Source organism: Chiloscyllium punctatum, chromosome 22 (assembly GCF_047496795.1).
Source record: "Chiloscyllium punctatum isolate Juve2018m chromosome 22, sChiPun1.3, whole genome shotgun sequence".
Classification (NCBI taxonomy): Eukaryota; Metazoa; Chordata; class Chondrichthyes; order Orectolobiformes; family Hemiscylliidae; genus Chiloscyllium; species Chiloscyllium punctatum.
Genome location: NC_092760.1, coordinates 75,208,270 through 75,223,346, shown reverse-complemented (window position 1 = coordinate 75,223,346; position 15,077 = coordinate 75,208,270). Strand labels below are relative to the sequence as shown.

Sequence of the window (15,077 nt, the reverse complement as noted above, 5' to 3'; positions counted from 1 at the left end):
TTTTTCAAGATGTTACCATTTATTTCCCTACAGTCTATATCTTCCATGTCCTTTTCCACAGTAAATACTGATGCAAAATACTCATTTAGTATCTCCCCCATTTTCTGCGGCTCCCCATAAAGTCCGCCTTGCTGATCTTTGAGGGGCCCTATTCTCTCCCTAGTTACCCTTTTGTCCTTAATACATTTGTTAAAACCTTTTGGATTCTCCTTAATTCTATTCGCCAAAGCTATCTCATGTCCCCTTTTTGCCCTCCTGATATTCCTCTTAAGTATACTCCGACTAACTTTATACTCTTCTAAGTATTCACTTGATCTATCCTGTCTATATATATGCTTCCTTCTTTTTCTTAACCAATCCCTCAATTTCTTTAGTCATCCAGCATTCCCTATACCTACCAGCCTTTCCTTTTATCCTGACAGGAATATACTTTCTCTGGATTCTCGTTAACTCATTTCTGAAGGCTTCCCATTTTCCAGCTGTCACTTTACCTGCGAACATCTGCCTCCAATCAGCTTTTGAAATTTCTTGCCTAATACCATCAAAATTGGCCTTTCTCCAATTTAGAACTTTAACTTTTAGATTTGGTCTATCTTTTTCCATCACTATTTTAAATCTAATAGAATTATGGTCGCTGGCTCCAAAATGCTCCCCCACTGTCACCTCAGTCACCTGCCCTGCCTTATTTCCCAAGAGTAGGTCAAGTTTTGCACCTTCTCTGGTAGGTACCTCCACATACTGAATCAGAAAAATTTCCTGTACACACTTAACAAATTCATCTCCATCTAAACCCTTAGACTGGGACTGCTATAGTGTTATGTTTGGAAAGTTAAAATCCCTTACCATAACCACCCTAATATTCTTACAGATAACTGAGATCTCCTTACAAATTTGTTTCTCAATTTCCCTCTGACTATTAGGGGGTCTATAATACAATACCAATAAGGTGATCATCCTTTTCTTATTTCTCAGTTCCACCCAAATACCTTCCCTGGATGTATTTCTGGGAATATCCTCCCTCAGTACAGCTGTAGTGCTATTCCTTATCAAAAATGCCACACCTCCTCCTCTCTTGCACCCCCCCCCCCCCCCCCCCCCCCATCCTTCCTGGTATTTTTATCCTGGAACATTAAGCTGCCAGTCCTGCCCATCCCTGAGCCATGTTTCCGTAATTGCTATGGTATCCCATTTCCATGTTCCTAACCATGCCCTGAGTTCATATGCCTTCCCTGTTAGGCCCCTTGCATTGAAATATTGCAGTTTAATTTATTAGTCCTAAATTACCTGTCTATTTGACCCTCTTCTTCTCTCAACTCAGATCGATCTCTTTCCTCACTATCTCCATGGGTCCCACCTCTACCACCCCCCCCCCCCCCCCCATCCACGCACCCCCCCCCACCTTCTAGTTTAAATCCTCCCGAGCAGCTCTAGCAAATCTCACTGCCAGTATATTAGTCCCCTTCCAATTTAGGTGCAATCCATCCTTCTTGTACAGGTCACTTCTACCCTAAAAGAGATTCCAAAAATCCAAAAATGTGAATCTTCTCCCATACACCAGCTCCTCAGCCATGCATTCATCTGCTCTATTTTCCTATTCCTGCCCTTATTAGCCCATAGCACCAGGAGTAATCCAGATATTACTACTCTTGAGGATCTCCTTTTTAAATTCCTGCCTAACTCTCTGTAATCTTCCTTCAGAATCTCAACCTTTTCCTTTCCTATGTCATTGGTTCTAATGTGTACAATGTCCTCTTGCTGGCACCTCTCCTCCTTGAGAACATTCTGCACCCTCTCTGAGACATCCTTGATCCTGGCACCAGGGAAGCAACACACCGTTCTGATTTTTTGCTGCTGGCCACAGAAACATCTGTCTGTACCTCGGACTAGACAATCCCCAAACACAAGTATCTCTTGGAACCCAACATTGCACTAGATCTAGTCTCAATAGCAGAAACTTAGCTGTTCGTGCTTTGTTCCCCTGTGAATCGATCACTCCCTACATTTTCCAAAACAGCATACTTGTTTGAAATGGGTATAGCCACAGAAGACTCCTGCACTAGCTGCCTACCTCTCTTACCTTTCCTGGAGTTAACCCATCTATGTGACTGTATCTGCAACTTTTCCCCCTTCCTATAACAGACATCCATCACATACTGTTGCTATTGTATATTCCTCATTTCCTCTAACTTTCCCTCCAACCGATCCGTTCGATCTGATAGGATTTGCAACCAATAGCATTTATTGCAGATATAATCCACAGAATTCCGTAAACTCTCCTTAAACTCCACATCTGACAAGAAACACACATCACTCTACTAAAGGCCAGTTTTTGCTACTTCACAATCTACAGACACAGAAAATAACACTGTCTTATTCTTCTACAAATCACTACTCCAGGTTAAATTGATACTTATGGCTTATGTTTTAAGCTTAATCAAGAGACATATCTCAGTAAACATATAATCAAGAAAGAAACCACTCTACTCACTGCTGCAGACTTTCTGTAGGCCACACTTAAGATTTCATTTAACAAGGTGCCACGTGGGTAGGGAGGCAGGTAAATAGGATGCCAACTGGGTAGGGGGTATGGCGCAAGTGGTTAAGATGCCAGGTGATAGAATGCCAAGTAAAAAGTGGGCAGGATACCCTATTGAGTCAGATGACAGATGACAAAGAGGCCATGGAAAATGATGGATTACTTAGAATTGATCAGGTGATTCCTTCCAACTATCTGAATTCACCTTGGAGAAACACTAAGCAGTTTGATACAAAGATCACTATTACAGGGGAATGTTAATATTTTTCTGAGTTTTGATCAAGTTGGAAATATTTCTTTTTAAAAAATAGTACAAACACTGATTAATGAGGAGAGGACTTAGGAGCTATTGTTTTGAGGTTGATGTTTAAGTGCGTATCCAAGCTACAGGTTACATTTTAAGATTTAGCACTCCAAGCATAGTGTTTCATGCAACTCAGCACAGAATTAGAGTTTGATAGTAGAGGTCATGCAACACAGTACAGAAATAGAGTTTGGTTGTATTGGTCAAGATGCCTGATTTGTGCACTTGGAAGATTTTCCAGTCTGTCAGGAGCACTAACTCGTGAAATTTGTCTCTTCGTTGTGTGAAGTGTTCCAATAAAATATGGATTGTAGGGAAATGTTCAATGGTTCACTCAGCATCTGTGGAGACAGAGTTAATCTTAAGGTTATTACCTTCCAATTCCCAATCATTCCATATATCACCCAAAATTATCATAATATTAAAGAATAATAAGCGGCAGAGGATGTTTTCTGATGTGAACAAACAAGCAGGTAGAGGATGAGGGTGAAGTAGAATTACTTTGATCTGATTTTAGTCAAAATTTATGCCGTTTTCTACACAAATCCTGCCAATGGCAATTTACACAAAGAAATTCATGCAAATCTCATCAACATATGCCCTAACATTAAAAACTGGCAAGGAGCCAGCAGAATGCAGCATAAACAATCAGAGCCTGAGGAAAACATGGAACATCTGCCATTTATCTTTAAATCCCTGCTTGTTTTGTTCTGAAAATTAAAGTTTGAAACCATTGAACCAGAGTATTCACAACCGTTTCTCACTGTGACCCTATTTTAATGCTGGAAGATTAATGACATCCCAGAGTAGGAATTTGGAAGTTGTGATGGAGGATTGATAACTCAGATGGGGTCTCTGACCTAGAAATCATCACTGACCCCAAAACTGTTCCTCGAGGGTTATTGCTTCACAATTGCGATTGTTGCTTCCAAGTTCACAACTGCACATAATTGTCAGGCAATGGGACTCACGATCCATGGTTTGGAAACGCACACTGAGTCATTAAATCAGTCTAATAATCACAGCATGCCATTGAAAGATATAGACTGTCGGGGTTGGACTTTCGGCACCAATTTGGAGCCGATCAGAATTGGGAAGTAAAATGAAACGTCTCTCAATGGCAAAGACTGACAGTCCACCTCCATTTATGTCAATGGATGTTGCTAGAAGTCAAGGAAAAGGGGTAGGTTGGGAAAAGGACTCATTGCTGTTTCGAGATTAGATTCCCTACAGTGTGGAAATAGGCCCTTCAGCCCAACCAGTCCACACCCACCCTCTGAAGAGTAACCCACCCAGACCCATTTCCCTCTGACTAATGCACCTAACACTATGGGCAATTTAGCGTGGCCAATTCACCTGACCTGCACATCTTTGGACTGTGGGAGGAAACTGGAGCACCCGGAGGAAACCCACGCAGACACGGGGAGAATGTGCAAACTCCACACAGTCGCCCGAGGCTGTAATCGAACCTGGGACCCTGGTGCTGTGAGGTAGCAGTGCTAACCACTGAGCCACCATGCCACCCCAATAGGTAGCCGAACCCTCAACTCTACAGGTGTTGCAAACCTAAACCCAGTGACTTCGACCGTTTGACCATAGCCCAGATGCTATGGCAGCATTCTCGAGGTAGGAAGTTCTGAACTTATGACCATGTTTTGAAAGCCCTTTTCAATCACGTTTGTAGAATAAATACCTGAACAGAATTGAAGAGCAAAAGTTGAATAAAAACAATGTTGGATATTTGAGATATCATTATGAAATGCTGTCGCCTGATTTTAGCTGTATTTAGCTATTAGCTGTGTTTACTCCAGTTTTATGGGAGTACTGTGAGTACACGTCCTTATTAAATAATACTTTTATCAGGTTGTTATTTTTGACAACTAGTAAGCTTCCACCCAGAAAAGCAATATTTTACAAGTTGGGAAAATGGATTAGAATAGATTATCCAATGTATAAAGTGCTCTTCTGCATTGTACAATATTAAAAAGGTGGACCAGTGTGAGATCCAATTCAAGTCAGAGATGGAGATTTTTTTATTTAACAATGCTGATTGTAGAAATGCAATCCCAAAAAAATCTTAGGAAATGCTAATCATGAGATAAAAACTGACCAGTACATAATGCACCAGTTTTCTCAATCTGGGTTACTGAAGGCAGTAGGAAAAATAATCCATTCTTCAGATGTTTGTTCTCTTATTATTGCACATGCACTTTTCTTGGTACTTTATTTTTCCTATTAGTGCATGCAGTGATAAGTCATCAAATCCTTTGATATATGTTTTGTCAGAGGACATAATGTTCCACTGCATACTCACCAAAGTCTGAATAGCATTTGCAACACATTATGGCAAAACTGACAAATTAATTTAGTTGTCCTTGAAAATTTCAAAGGATTTTTCATGAGATAATACATATCAAGGTGCTCTGCTCATCAGGAAATACTGTTTTATTGTGTAACAGATGCCATTGAAACATTTAAGAACAAAGTGAAAAATGGAGAAGACTAGAGCTTTCAAAGATGAATTGCTCTCATCAGCCTCTCTGCTGAGTAAAATCAACTTGACAAAGTGCCTAAACTGAAAACCTCAGATCAGTTCCAATGCCAGGGCAAGAAATCATTGTATATGAATCTTTCAATAAGTGAATGAAATGCCAAAGCTGCCAGAGGTTTGGATGGACCAAAGATAGGATTTTTTGTGACCTGGTTGTCAGCAAGACTAGAATTATATTCCAGTCAGGTGAACTGCTTGAAGTCAGGAATAGTTCATTTTAATTTAACACATGACAACTGAATCACTAAAAATCAATATTTTGAGTGCTGAAGCATATTGTTAAGTTCTCACCTCCCAATCCCTCTCCCCAAAAAACACCACAATGCTTCATGCTATATTTATGTTGGCAGTTTCTAACTAAATCACTTCTTCACCTTTAAAATCAAAATTGTTGTTTGCCCATTTGAAATCTATAAATAAGCACTGCATTCGTACTTAGGTTTATCATTATGTTCAGCAAATTAGTTCTAAAATTGAGTTTAATATCAAACTGTGACTGTTCAAGGTTTGTGCTATTGTTGCAGTCAATGATGTTGATAAATTAAACTGCTTTTTTGTTTGTATGAAATAAGTAATAAATGTGACCTTCATTGCAATCAGACAACTTTTCCTTTTCCACATTGCCCTAGTGTTCATGACTTCTCAGAGGTGAGAATGATTAGTTTTGTGTTTAATAACGCTACAATGCAATAGGAACGCCCTCGTGGTAATCAAAATTGACCATTCATTCAACCATTCCTAATCAACAGATGGCGATGAAGGACTGCATTGTCGGATTTTACTGTATGTTGTGATTCATAAACATCTCTCTAATTGGTTTGCTTTGCATAATAAGATGTAAAAATGTCATTAGCTCATTTAGATAGGTTCTGAATGCGCAAAACCTTGTCAACACAAGGACACATATTCTATAATAAACTAGCAACATAACTTTCACATCCACAACATACAGTTTGCATACTGCTAACTGTAGTCTGCTCTTTTGTTGTACCGTTCAAACTTGCTCCTTTTTCTCTCGATATTTGCTAACACCCACAGACCAGTGAATTGACTTTTCCTTGTGTAGAACTCTCTGTGCTCCCCCTCACACTCACAGCACCATCTTTACCAACAAACTGGGCTCAAGAAAATGTGAACCTGAACACACCTGTATTTTGAAAACTGCAGACCCCACATCTTCCCCCTGTGTGTGACTCCACATGCTATTTTTATTTTTTCAGTTGAGGTTAGGATCACAGTGCACTGTGTGAGGAGTGTACAGAGGCAGGAAGGCCTGTGTCAATGCTGCAACAAATATCAGAGCCCCTAACAGAGCCCAAAGGCTCTTTAAACCTTTTCTATCACTAAAAGCCTCTATACAACTCCACTCAGACTGTGTACAAATCTCAGATTCCATTCATTACCAATTGGAAGTATTTTATACTCCTTAGAAAAATATACCTTTCAGGATTTTACTAAGAGTATCCACATCTTTGATATTGTTATAAATGCATTCTACCTTTTGAAAACACCTTACAATAAGTGTAATTTTACTAATTAGTTTAAAAAAATGCTGTTAACGCGACTTGTTAATTTTTCAGCAATTTGCAGGTAAATGAAAAATTCACATTAATGAATAATATCTGCACCTGAAACTCAACCAAGCATTGATAATGACCACAGCTGTCTCAAGAATAGAACACACTCAGGGAAAGGAAAGAACAGAAAGTGAACACATCAGTTTCAAAGCAGAGTACCTGTCAAGCAATGTAAGGAAATATGTTCAATATCTTTTCAAGAGTTAAAACCAGTTTTTTTTTAAAAGGAGCTATTAATACTAACCAGAGTAGAGCATAGTAAACTGCAGAAGTTAGCTCTCAGTGATTGGTCTTCACATCAAGTTGGGGAAGGGAGGTGGTGGGACGTTTTTGATGGTTGGAATCATACCTGGCACAAACAATTGTCCCTGTTCAGCCTGGCTTCAGTCTTCCCCTCCATTTATATTCTTTATTTTCACCATGATTTATTAGTGTTATAGAAACACAAAGGAACATGTTTCCACACTGGAGACATATGGCACCCTTGATGGTTAATGGTCCCTGTGAAGCACCCATTATCCCCGGCTTTAGCAGACATACCAGTTGTCTCTTTTTTGCCACAGAATTTCAATGAGGTATTGTTGACCTTCATTCCTTGCCTCATACCATGTTCTTGCTGGTGGCTAGCATCCAACTGCTGCTTAACTACTTACAGCTAGTGATTTTAATATCTCAATTCTGTTTATCTCCCAGTTTGCCTCTAGTGCTTACTGCAAGTCCTTTACACCAGATAAAGGATTATTAAGTCAGATTGGTACAAGAAAAGTGTCCTTTACTGCATTCACACTGCCTATAACAAAGGATAATGTAATTTTACCATATGATATTCAATTTTAAGATGCAATATGATGGGATTTTAATAGTTGTTTACAATTGAACTCATCTATTGACACTTGAGCATATCACAAATGTAATTAATAGATTCATGTTTGATGTGAGTTCAAATTGTTATCCAGATCCCTATTGAGTTTTTCTCATTGTTGGTCATTTACGGATCACTTGCAGGCAGGGCTGCAAAGAAATTAACAGGTAAAAAAGGGTGATCTGCCATCAGCAATAATGTCTCACCAGCCTATTCTCCAATTTCATGAGCACTGGAGGAAGTTTAAGGTGGGCCAACTCCCTATTGCTTAATTGATGCTGTTAAGTGATCAATTAATACCCATTGAGGGCCTCAACTGAGATCTTTTGAAATGTTAGAGAGTTTTGGTTTTAGATAGTTTGTGTATGGAGGGTGAGGGGACTTCCAAAAGGCATTTGATCAAGTACAAAAATCAACGAGCATTTTAGTATAATTAAAACTCATGCGATTTAAGTGACAGTGACAGGAGAACTACAAAATTGGCTAAACTAACTTGTCAATAAGGATTGCATGTCAATAGATACCACCTGGAGGTACACCTACATAAAATGGAGTTTTGTGGATTTTGGATTTTAGCTCAGTGAAGATGACTTTCTTTTTATAAGGTCAGAAACCTTTTTCTTTCACATTGGATAAAAGCATTTTCAAGAAATCATTTGACTTAATCTAAATGACTAGATAAGCTACCAAGTTAGATTACTTATACATTGAGTTTTATAACTCAGAGAAGGAGAAGACAGAGGCCTGAGCAGGCACATTTCAGAAGAAAACATTCATACAGCAGGTACATTATTTAGCATTCTCAAAGTAAAGACAAAACTGGAAAAGAACCCTGTGTATTTTCCTTAGAGTACAATGGGAAAAATAAATGAGTTAGTTTGTCTTCGCTGGTCTCAGGGAACAATAGAGAGGATCACATTCACAGAAAATTATCAAAAGAAAACGTATGCACCTAGAAACTTGAGGAAGAAATTAAAGAAAGAAGTTAGGAGTGATTTTCATTGGGGTTGACTATCTGCAAAGGCTATTATTCAGAAAAGGGGGTGAATTTTCTTTTGGCTGTTTATGATAACATATTTCCAAATCTTCATACATGTGTCTACTTATAGTTTTTTTTAAAAACTTTTGGTCTTGTAATATGTACTTTTGTTAAAATTATATTGACGGTCTCATGTAGATAGATTCAATGACTGAACACTACGTTAAACAAATTGCAGAAATAAAACACATAATCTATTAGCCTGGTTCATTCAAGATCTGATGTGTCCCATTTCAGATATGATAATAACAGAATGAAAAGTTGTATCAAAGTCCTTCCTCCCTTTCCCAAAGCCTATAAGATGGTAGGTTAGGATTTCTGGCTGTGTTTGGTCTGCTTGTCATGGTTTGTTCCCGAGGAATCTACGCGCTGTATTTTTTGTATTTTTTGAGTATCCGTTCTTCTTGAATACGGTGATTCTCCTCTGTTTTCCAAAGTTTGTCTGTGCTGCAGTGTGTGGTGGCTCATTGGAATAATGTTCTGATACAGCTTTGTTTGTGTGTGTTGGGATGGTTGATGGTATAGTTAAGTATTTGGTCAGTGTTTGTCGGTTTTCTGTATACCCAGGTTTGTAGTTCTCCGTTGTCCTTTCTTTCGACTGTGACATCCAGGAATGTGAGTTTGTCGTCAGTTTCTTCCTCCTTGGTGAACTTTATGCCTGTGAGGGTGTTGTTGATGATGTTAAATGTCTCTTCTATCTTGTTTCATTTTGTGAAACCCTAACCACCTTACCATACATCAAAGAAGTTTCAGAAATGACAGCCAGACAACTAAGACCCCTTGGAATCCTAGTAGCACACAAACCCACCAACACTCTCAAACAAAAACTAACAAACTTAAAAGACCCAGTACAACCCATGGTCAAAACCAATGTCATCTACAAAATTCCATGCAAGGACTGCCACAAACACTACGTTGGACAAACAGGAAGAAAGTTAGCCACCAGGATACACGAACACCAGCTAGCCACAAAAAGACACGACCCTCTCTCCCTCATAGCCCTACACACGGATGAAAAAAAAAACACCATTTCGACTGGGACAACACACCTATCCTGGGACAGGCTAAGCAAAGACATGCCAGAGAATTCCTAGAGGCCTGGCACTCCAATCACAATGCCATAAACAAACACATAGATCTAGATGCCATCTATCAACCCCTCAGAAAACAGCATAACTGTACCTCTTATGCTTGCATCCAAATCATTTATGTAAATGACAAAAAGTAGAGGACCCAGCACCGCTCCTTGTGGCACTCCACTGGTCACAGACCTCCTGTCTGAAAAACAACCCTCCACCACTACCCTCTGTTTTCCATCTTTGAGCCAGTTCTGTATCCAAATGGCTGGTTCTCTCTGTGGGAATGGGTCTGGGTGGGTTACTCTTCAGAGGGTCAGTGTGGACTTGTTGGGCTGAAGGGCCTGTTTCCTGTAGGGAATCTAAATTAATCAATATCCTGTACAGCCGTAACATGACCTCTCAACTTCTATACTTCAGCTTGGTGACCCTTATTGAAAAACAAAGCAGTTTTGTTTTCTTGGTTAAATGATTTTTCGTTGCAGGAAAATTATTCCAACAAAGGATAGAATTGAACATTCCTTGCAGCACCAATTCCTGCCTCACCAAACGATTAATTACAGAACAGACTGACCACTTCCTCAGTAATGACTCATTGAATAGGTACAATTATGCAATCTCCTGTCTTGCCACACCAATGAGGAGTTATGCTCACTCTGAAAAATGTGCAGTTACAATTCTATAGAGTGACTGATCTGTTTCAAAGCATCCCCCCCTAGGGGAAGCCAGTCTGGTTGGCAGGTTTGCCTTCTTGACTGGAGGGGAATATGAGACCGGAGCAGGAGATTTTCCTGCTTCTCTGGCTCAAGATCACATAAAGTAGGAACAATATGGTTTGGAGGTTGATTGCATGTCAATGATGGTGTCACTGATGGTGCAGACAGGAAATATTAGTTGGAGTGAAGGTGATTTTGATTGCACGGAGAGGTAAATGAGTTTGCTCGGTGGTCTTACAGGTAAGGATTGCATTGCCTCTCTTTAACAACTGGGTTTCCTCGAGCTAGAACAGCCAGCTGACTAACCACCATCAATTATTCACAAGTCAGCAGTTGTCGATTTCCTGAAGAAGAGCTTATGCCCGAAACGTCGATTCTCCTGCTCCTTTTGATGCTGCCTGACCTGCTGCGCTTTTCCAGCAACACATTTTTCAGCTCTGATCTCAAGCATCTGCAGTCCTCACTTTCTCCTCAGCAATTGTAAAGCCATACACAGGAAATTGATGGGCGTGTCGACTGTTGAACCTCCCAGGAATTCATCTTAGGGTCTTAAAAGAGGTGAATGATGAGGTAGTAAATTTACTAATTTTTTTTTGTTTCAAAACTTCCCTAGCTTCAGGAAAGGCCCATCAGTCTGGAAAGTAGCAAATATAACTCCTCTACTCAAGAAGGGAAAGATGCATAAAACAGGAACCTATATGCCAGTTATCTTCTCCTTCATTTCATTGATCAGCATTTATTGATAATTCCTAGATTCCCTTGAGAACGTGGTGGTGATTGCCTTTTTGAATCACAACTGTCCAATTGGTTTCGGTCGATGTCACAGTTGGAACATTTGAGCTATAGGGAGAGCCTGACTAGGCTGGGGCTATTTTCCCTGGACTATCGGAGGCTGAGGGGTGACCTTATAAAATCATGAGAGCGTGGATATGGTGAATAGCCAAGGAGAGTCAAAAACCAGTGGGTATAGGTTTAAGGTGAGAGGGGAAAAATTTAAAAGGAACCTAAGAGGCAATGTTTTCATGCGGACAGTGGTGCATGTATTGAATGAACTGCCAGAGGAAGTGGTGAAGGTTGGTACAATTCCGACTTTTAAAAGGCATCAGGATGAGTATATGAACCAAAAAGGTGGGAGGAATATGGGCCAAGTGCTGGCAAATGGGACAAGCTTAATTTAGGATATCTGTTCAGCATGGATGAGTTGAACCAAAGGGTCTGTTTCCGCGCTGTGCAACTCTATGACTCTTGTGATCCTAGATCAACAGTGTGACTGAGGAGGGAATTCCAAAATTTTCTTCCAGCGAAACTGAAGGAACAGCGATGTGCTTTTATGTCAGAGTGATGTGTGGCTTGGCGGGGAACTTCAGGTGATGGAGTTCCCATGTTACTTCTGAGGTTGTCCTTCTAGATGGTGTTAGCTGTGGATTTAGAACCTGTTGTAGAAGTTTTCGTGTCTCTGTGCAGTGAAGCTTGTGGATGGTACCCAGTACTGCTCCTGATCATCTGTGGTGAAGCGAGTGAATCTTTGCAATGTTATGCAAATCAAGTGGACTCTGGGAAGTCAGAAGTTGAATTACACCTTGCAGAATTCCTAGTCTTTTAACTGCTCTTGTAGCCCCTAATGTTTAGACTCTGCCTTATTGAAAATGGCTATTATCTGGCAGATGGGTGGTGCAAAGAAACTTGCTACTTAGAGTCAGAGAGATGTACAACATGGAAAGAGATCCTTCGGTCCAACCCATCCATGCTGACCAGATATCCCAACCCAATCTAATCCCACCTGCCTGCACCCGGCCCATATCCCTCCAAACCCTTTCTATTCATATACCCATCCAAATGCCACTTAAATGTTGCAATTGTACCAGCCTCCACCACATCCTCTGGCAGCTCATTCCATACATGTACCACCCTCTGCGTGAAAAAGTTGCCCCTTTTATATCTTTCCCCTTTCACCCTAAACCTATACCCTCTAGTTCTGGACTTGCCTGACCCCAGGGAAAAGACTTTGTCTATTTATCCTATCTATGCCCCTCATAAAATTTGTAAACCTCTATAAGGTCACCCCTCAGCCTCCGACGCTCCAGGGAAAACAGCCCCAGCCTGTTCAACCTCTCCCTGTAGCTCAGATCCTCCAACCTGGCAACATTATTGTAAATCTTTTTTTCACAACATCTTTCGGATAGGAAGGAGACCAGAATTGCACGCAATATTCCACCAGTGGCCTAACCAATGTCCTGTACAGACGCAACATAACTTCCCAACTCCTGTACTCAATACTCTGACCAATAAAGGGAAGCATCCTTTGACAACGCAACCTGGATATTGTCCAGATCATGCTGCATTTGGACAACTTCAGTACCTAAAGAGTCTTAACTCAAACTGAATATTGTACAAGCATAAACAAGCATCCCACCTCTGAGGTTAGGTAGAGCAATGATCATTGATGAAGGAATTATACTTATTGTTGTCATTTCTGGTGCCTTAGTGTATGTCAGGTGGTCCATCCAGTTCCATTGCCTTTTTTGAGACTTTGCAGCAGTTGAATGCCTTACTTGACAATTTATAGTCAACCACATTGCCGTTGCTTAGGAGTCACATGTGGGCAAAACCAGACAGTTTTCTTACAAGAATGGGTATTATTAAACCTGCTTTGTAGAATGCCTTAAAAAGATCATTGAAGTAGCTGTGCACTTATAAACAGACAGCATGTTTGGGAAGAATAAGCATGGTTTTCTGCCTTCATATTTAATCAATATAGAATCATAGTAATCCTACAGTTTGGAAACGGAACCTTCGGCCCAACAAGTCCACACCGACCCTCCGAAGAGTAACCCATCCTGTATTTAGTCTGACTAATGCACCTAACCTACCTGTCCCTGAACACTATGTGCAATTTAGCACAGCCAATTCACCTAACCTGCACATCTTTGGACTGTGGGAGGAAACCGGAGCACCCGGAGGAAACCCACACAGACATGGGGACAATGTGGAAACTCCACACAGGCAGTCACCTGAGGCTGGAACCAAACCTGGGTCCCTGGTGCTATGAGGCAGCAGTGCTAGCCACTGAACCACTGTGCCACCCCAATATATTGCAGTTGTTTGAAAGATTAATATGTGCTGTGGATAAAGGGAGCCTGTAAATGTACAGTATGCAGGTGTCCAGAAAGCTAAATCGAAAGTTATGCAGAAATAAAAGTTGATGGTGCAGTGGGTAACATATAAGTGCGCATAGAAGATTTGATGTCCAAAATGTTGATTCTCCTGCTTCTTGGATGCTGCCTGACTGACTGTACCTTTCCAGCTACACACTTTCCAACTCTGGCTGGCAGAAAACAAAGGGTGTGAATAAATGTCTCTTTTACTGATGGAAGGAAGTGTTGAGTGGAGTCCCATAGGCATCAACATTTTTCTGAATAATTTATATTAATGAGTCTGAAGAGAGGAACAAAGACATGGTGGCTAAGTTTGTGAGCAATGTACAAATGGATACAGATGGGTCGAATAGTGGACAATAATCCGTCAGATGGAACACAATGTAGGGGGGAATGCGAAGTTGTGCCTTTTAGTAGGAGGAATAAACAAAAAGGAAGGTATCACCTTAACAGAAAACAACTGCAGAATTTCAAGGCACGGGGAATGGGCAAGCTCGAAATCATGAGTAAGAAAATGTTTGATAGCCTGCTTGATAATGTCTAACTGAATATTATTCTTTCTTATGAGAGGAATTGAACATAAAAGAATAGATGATATAGTTCAATTATATGAGGCAATTTGTGAGATTACTTCTGAATTACAGTATGTAGTTTTGATGTCCCTGTTTAAGGAATGATGTAAATTATTGGAGACAGTTCAGAGGAGGTTGACTAAGTTGATGCCTGGAATCAGTGGGCTGTTTTATGAGGATAGGTTGAACAGACTGGAATAGTTTCTCGTGGTGTTTAAAAGAGTGAAGGGTGATTTGATTGAAATAGATAAGATCCTGAACGAACTTGATAAGATCAGAAACCACACGACACCAGGTTATAGTCCAATAGGGCCATTTCAAATCACAAGCTTTCCGGGTGCTTTTAAATAGACCTATTGGACTATAACCTGGTGTCATGTGACTTCTGATTTTGTCCACCCCAGTCCATCATTTTCAGAAAATGTGGAGAAGATTTTTTTTCTCCATCAGAGACTTGTGTAGCTGTGGAATTCCTCACCTCAGATGGTGGTGGAGATGAAGTGACTGAATATTTTCAAGGCAAAGTTTGAAAGGTTCTTGTTAGTCAGGGGAATCCAAGGTAAATCGAAATGTGGAATTTGAACCACAAACAGATCAGTCACAATCGTATCGCATGCCAGAGCAGGCTGGAGGGGCCGAATGGTCTATTGCTGCTTTGTTTGGGCACAAAAAGGGTGAAGTAGACTTAG

The 15,077-nt window shown here is 40.4% G+C and overlaps 1 protein-coding gene across 8 annotated transcripts in view; it reads left to right on the top strand.

Moving 5' to 3' along the window:
* LOC140493786 (leucine-rich repeat-containing protein 4C-like) overlaps nt 1-15,077 on the top strand; it is a 991,485-nt gene that overhangs the window by 211,028 nt on the left and 765,380 nt on the right. The window lies entirely within an intron of this gene.